The sequence below is a fragment of the Haematobia irritans genome, chromosome 3, assembly GCF_050003625.1.
Source record: "Haematobia irritans isolate KBUSLIRL chromosome 3, ASM5000362v1, whole genome shotgun sequence".
Classification (NCBI taxonomy): domain Eukaryota; kingdom Metazoa; phylum Arthropoda; class Insecta; order Diptera; family Muscidae; genus Haematobia; species Haematobia irritans.
The window spans coordinates 223,002,705-223,012,318 of record NC_134399.1 but is presented as its reverse complement, the minus strand read 5'-3'; the positions used below and the strand labels follow the sequence as shown (position 1 = coordinate 223,012,318).

At 33.2% G+C, this 9,614-nt stretch overlaps 1 protein-coding gene across 1 annotated transcript in view; it reads left to right on the top strand.

The window, feature by feature from the left end:
• The first annotated feature begins 768 nt into the window (after nucleotides 1-768).
• wgn (Tumor necrosis factor receptor superfamily member wengen) overlaps nucleotides 769-9,614 on the top strand; it is a 61,080-nt gene continuing 52,234 nt past the window's right edge. The window contains exon 1 of the mRNA XM_075303159.1: nucleotides 769-1,156. The gene's annotated coding sequence lies outside the window, so the exon portion shown is untranslated. The remainder of the gene's footprint in view (nucleotides 1,157-9,614) is intronic.

The following is a 9,614-nucleotide window of genomic DNA, read 5'->3' as shown; positions in this document are numbered from 1 at the left end:
TACGAAAAACAGGAATAAACTTTAAGAATGTATACTGTAGTCTGTAAGGATATTTGTATCTATAGGCTAAATAAAATAAAAATAAAAAAATTTAGCCGAACATGTTTAACCTAAACCAACCTAAATTTTAAATATTAAGGACAAATTTCTTTAAAATAATGAAATTTTAACTAAAATAAAGTTTATAATCTTTGCTTCAAAAATTTGTTTCATTAAATTTAGGACAAAAATTTTGTAAATTTGCACCCTCCTTTGAACTAAGGCAAATTTTTCTTAAAGTACAGAAACACTGTTTTGATTTAAATAAATTGTCCTTAAATTAACTGAAATATTGAAAATTTAGATTTATGATAAAAACGCTTCAAATATAGGCTGACTTATTTTGAAGATTTATTGATCCTAGATTTAAAACCAGATAGGTCGCTAAAAAATTTCTTTATTTTAAAGAAGCATCTTTGACTCGGAATCAATACGAAAATCCTTTAGGAAAGGTCAAAATCTTTAGATCCAAGTAAATTTTTTTTTGAGTGTAGGCAGTTAAAGGTTTAAAAAATTATATCATCCCAATTTTTTATATGAATGGTTTGGTCCATTGCAAATCTTTTCTTTAATTATTTAATAATTTCTGTTCTCGGTTTCAATGCGTATTTTGTGTGAAAAGTCGACAACCGCTGACACATTTTATTGTATTCCACCACTGTTGACGCCAACGGTCAAACCCAAATGAAAATTTCAACTAAAATTCTACCTAAACGCTTCAGTCACAAACTCAAACTCGACAACAACGCACACCATCGAACTTAAGTAACGCGTGATCGCGTTCAAACAACACCAAAATATAATCACAATGAGAAACCATTGAAATTAAAAAAAAATAATATTTATAAAAGAATATATTAATTTAGATTAAAAACAACAACAACTTATACTAAATTAGATATTATATGAAATAGTTTAGAATAAACAAAAAACCCAAAAGTGTTGTGTGGATTAATTAAATTTAAATTAATAACAGCATAGAACATCAAGCATATTTATAAAAAAATATATGTATACAAAAAACAAGTAACATAAACTACAAATATATCTTTAAAATAAATAAGAAAACATGTATATTTAAATTCAACGTAAAACGTATAATCAATTGTCAAATAACGTAAGTGTTTTCTATAAAAAAAGAAAGTATTTAAGAGTATTTAAGGAAAAAAAACAAGAATCTTAAGAATAAAAAACTCACATAAAACAAATAAATACTGTGTAGTGTTCATATATGTGGTCGCTTAAAAAACGAACAACGAAAGAGTAAAAGAATTCCTAAAGAATCTTACAAAATAATTAAGTTAATTCATTCCTTCGTTTATCGCAACCATTCTCGTCTGTCATTCGTTTTTTTGCCACCGCAGCCAATTGGAAGAGACAGCAATTGTGATTTTTTCTGCCATGAATTTTCATTTTATTATTTTTTGTGATGCTGTGGTTTGTTTAGCATGATCATTGTCACAATGATGACGTTTGAATGTTGAGGAGGATCAAGTGAATAGTGTTTTTTCTTGTTTGCAAAGTGTTGTTTGAATTGACCACATTTGATTTGTTTAAATTCCAAAAAAAATATCTGTGTTACTATAACGTTTCATTATTGTTTGTGTCATTGCTACTATATACCCCGTTGGGGTTTGAGCTTACTTTTCTTTTGATTCCAGTTTGATTGTTAATCCAACATGACAACCAATTATGAAAGTGTAGATTTAGCTTAGTTTTTCATCTGTTTCTCTCTCTCTCCCTATTTAATCTCCATCATTGAGATGACAGTGTTGACAAAGTTATGAGGATTTTAGTGATGATGATTAAATCTTAAAGAACAAGAACAACAAACAAACATTCACACGTACCAGTGATGGTAATGTATGTTATTATTACAGGTAATGGGAGACATATGTATGGATAACAGTACAGTACTAATAATCGAATATGGGATTTACAGTAAAGTTGCTCCAACTCTTGTAACATTTATGTAGCTCCCATAACATGATTACTCCCCCTCAACAAATGATAGCATGTCACCATTTACTTATACTCTCGTTTATGTTTTTCTGTAATTTGATTGAAAAAGAGTATTCTGTATGTTTGTGTATGTGTTCGTGAAATGGAAAAAAGCCGTAACTTTGTTGTTGTTTTTGTTTTAGTTTCAACAAATTTAAATTAAATCCAATCAAAAACGTGTATAAAAACAATAACTGCTACATGGGCATACCACAACAGCAAGAACAATAAGAAAACCCCGCTAAAACCATCATTTGTCCAAAACAAAAATGAGAGCACAAGCAATAACATCAGCTTAGTTGTGGATCAGTATTTATATGTATATGTTTATCCCTTGGATTTATGAAATCTCTACAAGTGCAGATCGTCGTCGCACAAATATGATGAATCCACTATACTCGTAGTGTTTCATCTCTTGTCATGTCACCCTCCCCCCTCCCCCAAATTTCTCCATCACCCACCCACAAAAAATAAAACCATCCCCATACATGACTGATATGTATGGAGATCTCTGATCTCCTTCGTACATAAAAATTAAACACATGTACGTATGCTATGTATGTTTATATGTAGGTGTATACGATCGACCTGTACATATGATGAGGCAGGGAACTAAACAAAATAACAATAACAACAATATCAGAGATCCAAAACATCGGCCTAAAAATGTCTGGTACTCTCAAACAAAAACCAGACTCATATTCATAACGGAAGACCCTACATTAACAACTCAGAACAACAACAAAGTACTTATGAAAATATTATCAGAACAGGGGGACAACTGGCATAAATATCGACCCATACTCATTGCAACATGTGTGTGTGACAGTGTGGGTTGAGAAATACAAACATACAAGCTCATATATGGATTTATGATGGATGCTGTTGAAATAACAGTAAATTTCATGTTTTTTTCATGTTTTAGAGTGTTATAGTAATAAAAATTACATTAAATTTAAATGCAGGGATGATATTTGATTGCAATTAATGTTCAATATTCATCATCGCGAAATTTAAGGGCCAATTTTAGAATGTACGGTTTTAAGAATCGAAATGAAGCCGCCGATCAATATTTGCAAGTCGACTCTTCTGCATATGCATCGATTTGGTCAGACTAAAATATAACCGCCAGTTCATTAAAAATGTCAATGTTTACAGAGGAAAGGTTATTAATAATGATAATGCCAACATTAAAGTACAAAAGTTTCACTTAAACTCTTTAATTGTATTATTGTTGGGTTATTTAATCATAATCTGTTCGCCATCGTCGCCGATGGCAAAAATGTAGTAATAGCTGACACTGGCAAATATTAGGTCTGCCTTTCACTCTCTATTATAGATGTTTTGCCAGAGTAATTTTTTAACCTATTTCAGTATTGAAAGTATTTTCCAGGCTCTTTCCCTCAAATTGGAATGCTTTCGTCCCCAAGAATCCCAAATAAAGTTAATATTCCTCACAAAAATCCAAAATACATGATTGACAAGTTTTTATTAAAAAACTAAATAAAATTCATAATAATTTAAAAAAAAAACTGAAAAAATTGTGTTATGCCTGTTTACAAATTACAATAAGATAAAGATTTCAAAACACAATACCAGGAGATAACGAGTGATTAAAATATAATCGGATACAAGACGTCTTCAGAATTAATTATGGGTATACAGAATCAATGAATTGTTATTTTATGCAAATTGAAAGTTCGGCCAACCTGTATGCATGAACCAATATTTACGTCTGAAGACTCAAGATCTAAAAATTTGTGATCGTTCAATATGAAGGCGTTGTTAAATATGGGCCGATATTTCAAATCGAATCCTCACGAAATAATTTCACAATAGTAGAAAAATGCCTTAGCCAAATAGACTCCCCTAAATAGAATCCTCCGATGCTTTCTAGTCCAAATGCTCCATTTGTACCCTATGTATGCCGTGGAATAAAGAGGAGCAATTTTTTTACTGTGGAAAATTTCATGTAAAGCATTTTTTTAAACCTGATAATAAACAGAGTTAGAAAAATCCCCACAAAAACCCCAAAATTCTGGAATTTCCCTAAGTCCACAACTCAAAAATTTCGTCCCCATTCACAAAAAATATCGCTGTTTTGGGGGTCTTCAGAATCTACGGTCTTCAATACTGTCAACACTGCATATGTAAGCAGACGTTTCACTAGAGGAAACCACAATGTAAAGGGTGATTTGTTAAGAGCTTGATAACTTTTTTTAAAAAAAAAACGCATAAAATTTGCAAAATCTCATCGGTTCTTTATTTGAAACGTTAGATTGGTCCATGACATTTACTTTTTGAAGATAATTTCATTTAAATGTTGACCGCGGCTGCGTCTTAGGTGGTCCATTCGGAAAGTCCAATTTTGGGCAACTTTTTCGAGCATTTCGGCCGGAATAGCCCGAATTTCTTCGGAAATGTTGTCTTCCAAAGCTGGAATAGTTGCTGGCTTATTTCTGTAGACTTTAGACTTGACGTAGCCCCACAAAAAATAGTCTAAAGGCGTCAAATCGCATGATCTTGGTGGCCAACTTACCGGTCCATTTCTTGAGATGAATTGTTCTCCGAAGTTTTCCCTCAAAATGGCCATAGAATCGCGAGCTGTGTGGCATGTAGCGCCATCTTGTTGAAACCACATGTCAACCAAGTTCAGTTCTTCCATTTTTGGCAACAAAAAGTTTGTTAGCATCGAACGATAGCGATCGCCATTCACCGTAACGTTGCGTCCAACAGCATCTTTGAAAAAATACGGTCCAATGATTCCACCAGCGTACAAACCACACCAAACAGTGCATTTTTCGGGATGCATGGGCAGTTCTTGAACGGCTTCTGGTTGCTCTTCACTCCAAATGCGGCAATTTTGCTTATTTACGTAGCCATTCAACCAGAAATGAGCCTCATCGCTGAACAAAATTTGTCGATAAAAAAGCGGATTTTCTGCCAACTTTTCTAGGGCCCATTCACTGAAAATTCGACGTTGTGGCTCGTTAGTAAGTCTATTCATAATGAAATGTCAAAGCATACTGAGCATCTTTCTCTTTGACACCATGTCTGAAATCCCACGTGATCTGTCAAATACTAATGCATGAAAATCCTAACCTCAAAAGAATCACCCTTTATAAAGGGTGGTTTAAATTTCAAGGGTCGATGTTGATTTTGAATAAAACACAAACTATTTAGGAAATTATTGTAATTTTATTTTATTATGATATATTGGTATTACTCAATTATGTATGGAACAAAATATCGGTCAAATGGGCGCCGCGACCTCGGTGGCACACCTTCATCCGATGGTCCAAATTTTCGATGACGCTGAGGCATAATGGAGGTTCTATGCCGTTAATGTGCCGAATTATCTCATCTTTTAGCTCTTGAATTGTTACTGGCTTATCGACGTACACCTTTTCTTTCAAATAGCCCCGAAGAAAAAAGTCCAACGCTGTCAAATCACATGATCTTGGCGGCCAATTGACATCGCCATTACGTGAGATAACACGGCCAATGAATTTGTTGCGCAAAAGAGCCATTGTTTCGTTAGCTGTGTGGAAAGTGACACCGTCCTGTTGAAACCACATATCGTCCACATCCATATCTTCCAATTCGGGCCATAAAAAGTTCGTTATCATCTCACGATAACGAACACCATTCACAGTAACTGCCTGACCGGCCTCATTTTGGAGAAATACGGCCCGATGATGCCGCCACCCCATAAACCGCACCAAACAGTCACTCTTTGTGGGTGCATTGGATTTTCGACAGTCACTCTTGGATTCTCATTCGCCCAAATGCGGCAATTCTGTTTATTGACGAATCCACTAAGGTGAAAATGTGCCTCAGTGATGAGGCACATTTCTTCGAAAATTGATCATCTACTGTTGCCATTTCTTGGAACCATTTAACACGTTGTTGGATTGTGTATCTCTCCATGGTTCAAATTGAGTAAGTCTGAAATAGAGAAATGTCAAATAAAATTCGGAAAAAACTTGGCGTTTAGGTGTGGTTCACATTCAACATCGGCCCTTACAATTTAACCACCCTTTATGATAACATAACACGGTCTAAATTATCTTTCTTTTCATGAAAAAACATGGTAAGAAAAGAAACCGTAAAAATATTTCATTTTAACCGTTGAAACTTAGTGCCGGTTTTTACAAATGAGGCTAAGTAAAAATAAAATTTTGTGTCCGAATACCTGATGACACAAGGCTTGGATAACGTCGAATATTTTGTACTTGAAAGTTATTTTCATGCACGATATTAAATTTTTCATAAGAACGAGATTTATCTTGAAAAAATTGTACCTTCAGGAGTGTTTGTTTTTACTTCTTCGTGAACAATTACGTTTTTCACTATTTCGAATCGATCTCTATTGTGACTTAAGTAACGTCGCTTTGTAATAATTCAAACAGGAATTCTCAAATTAATTTTGATTGTATTTTGCTTCCAAAAACTATTGTGAATGAAGAAATATTTAAGCTAACCAGTGGAAAACGGTTAAAAAAGATCAAAGAACACGCGTTAACTTAATAAAATAGCTAATCGCTTTTATATTCATGATAATGCCTTTTGCTAATAAATTTAATATGCAATTAAATTGTGATGCAATGACTACAAATACATGCACATGTATACAAAGGTGTTTTTCATTACTAAATTTCGAATTTCCAAAATTAAACACCAACAGGTGTATAGAATATTTCCGTACATCACTGTATTTATATATTGCTACATAAGGCTAGCGGGAGAAATAAAAAAGCCTAGATGAATGGATGTCAGAGAAACATAAAAATGTTTCATTTAACAATACAAACGCACACCATACGTGCACACCGTGCAATATTTTAGAAAAAAAAAAAACAATTCTTGCTATAGAGCTGTCGTTCTTTTTCAGTTGATGATGTCGACAGCCGACCGACAGACAAACAAATTTAAATGGTGATCATTATGAGGTTCTTAGTTGCTTAAGTTGGCGGGCAATGGATAGATGGATGGATCAATGCTGCTGGTAGATTTGTTTTTGTTTTGTTTTTTATTTCAATATGTTTTTTTTTTTTGACGAGGTTGCAACAAAAATTGAAAAGGTACATACATACATCCATATACACATACACACATGAAAATATACCCGCGCTCTTATATATCACTACAAAAAACATCAACCAGCATTAATAAAAGTAATTGTATTTTGGGGTGATGTTATATGAACCACTCACACGTGAGGGTGTTGGTATAAGAGACATTCATCATTGGGATTTTCTTTTATTGTGAATGGCTCTCGCAATCTCATTCTCACTCTTTTTAGAAAACTTACATAACTTTGTTTTTCTTTTGTGATGATGATGTTGCCAATGCTAATGTTGATTGATTTGATGATTGATTGACGGAGGAATCATAGACACGCACACACACATATACACAATTTTCAAAGCAAGTTGAATATTGATCAAAGGCATACAATTTGACAGATAAAATTATTGTTATTTTTTTGTTTTATTTATACTTTTGATGTATTTAGAAGAATTGTATATATGTATGAACTTATTATTAATAGGACTGTTTTATGAAATATCCAGAACACAGTTTATTTAAATAAAACATGTCATCGTAAATGCATATTTCGCCAGGTTCAATTTTGATAAATTAGTTTTTGTCCAATTAAAAACAGGTTGTTATAGTAAATAACCTGTCCAGTGTTAAGAAATAAATCAAGAAAATTGCATTTTTTTTTTTATTTTTGATTCGACCTTTTCTAATTGTGTTTAGACATCTGTTTTTGCTTTTGGGCTTTTAAGGTCATTTTTATTTATTATGGCTTAAATTAACAATTGTAGAGCCTCATTTGTACATTATTTTTTGAACATTTTATGTAACTACAATTTAAGATGGGTACTATGTTCGAACTCGTTGCAATTGGTTTGGAAAAGAAATCTGAAAAATTATGACTTTATTCAATGAATTTTTAAATTTTTTGCCAATAGTATACACAGAAAACAAATTTGTTGTGTCAACCAATTTGTGGTGCCAACCGAATTATTCGGTCCCATCTACTAGGTTAGGTTAGGTTAAAGTGGCAGCCCGATTAAGATTCAGACTCACTTATGTTAGACTATTCAGTCCATTGTGATACCACATTAACTACAAGTACCTATTACATATGGGCACTTCTAGTTTTAACCGCTGAACCTTCTTGATTATTTTTATTTGTTGCAGCAACCAGATTGTTCCAAACACATTAGCAGACTGCTTAAGTTAACGTTTTCCAGATCCGCCAGTAATCTGAAGCTATATGCTCCTAAAAGTTGCTTGCGATTTACACAAAATGCAGGACACTCACACAAGAGGTGTTAAATTGATTCCTTTTCCTCCGCATCATGACAGCTCATACAATAGTCCTTATACTTCGCGCCTATAGTTTTTGCAAAACCGCCTATCAGGCAGCGACCCGTTATAGCAGATATCAGGAGTGATATCTGACGTCTCGAGAACACTAGCATATCTAGTGTGCGGTTTAGATTTAAATGGGGCAATATTTATTTGCTTGGTGTCGTTACAGCCCTTGCAATTCTCCCATCGAACATTTGCCATCATAACAGCCTTCTCACGCAGCATGAGCTTCTACTAACAGAATATAGGCGACAAAATTCGCACACTATTACATTTCACAATTTTAAGCGTAATGTTTTCAGAGCTGCGTTTATGGTTTTCTTCAAATAGTTTATAAGAAGCATTTACTCTTTATGTTTTACAAAATATCAAAATAGTGTCACCTAAGAGCCTTTGGTAGCAATGGGGATAAAATACAACTTTGACATAGTAATCTTTCACCCAAATTAATTCAATACTACGAGTGTATAATAATTTAACAATAATCATTCACAATAGTTTTCAATAACATGAGAATTCCATTTTAGGATTTGTTGTACGATTAATCTTATTACGGTTCCGTCGTCACCAGGACTGTTTTGTTTTAGCACTGGATGCAACATTTGTATGGGCTATCCAGAATATCGTTCCACTGGTGTTCTATCTAGAACATCTGATCAGTGCAAGTCGAGCCGATGTTGCCAGATTGTATTTTGATAAAGTGATGCTTCTTCGATTCACAATAGCAATTTATTGTGACTAATTTATCGAAAATCATGAAATTCAAAGTGGTACATTGTCGTAAATAATCGCAGCAGTAAATATTTATTACTAATTGGAGCATTTCATACATTAAAAATGCAAGATTTGACTTGTTTTCTGTGATTGTTTTTAAACAGCTGATGACAGTGTTGCATATTTTTTGGAGATGTCCTGGATAAACGATAAATTTGATATTATAGCTCTAAATAGTCTTTTTTACATAATACAATAAATACAATAAATGTTACCGCAAAGTTCCATTTTCATAAAATAATTTTATGTCAATTAAAAAAGAAAACAGATCTACTTAAGTCTGCACCGCTATAGTTATTCTGTACTACCTGTTCTACAAATAGAATATAAACTACTGTAGTACATCGTGTAATAATAGGATTATTAAGTTCGGGATAACGAAGCTGTGAGGGACTAACAGAAAACACAATACT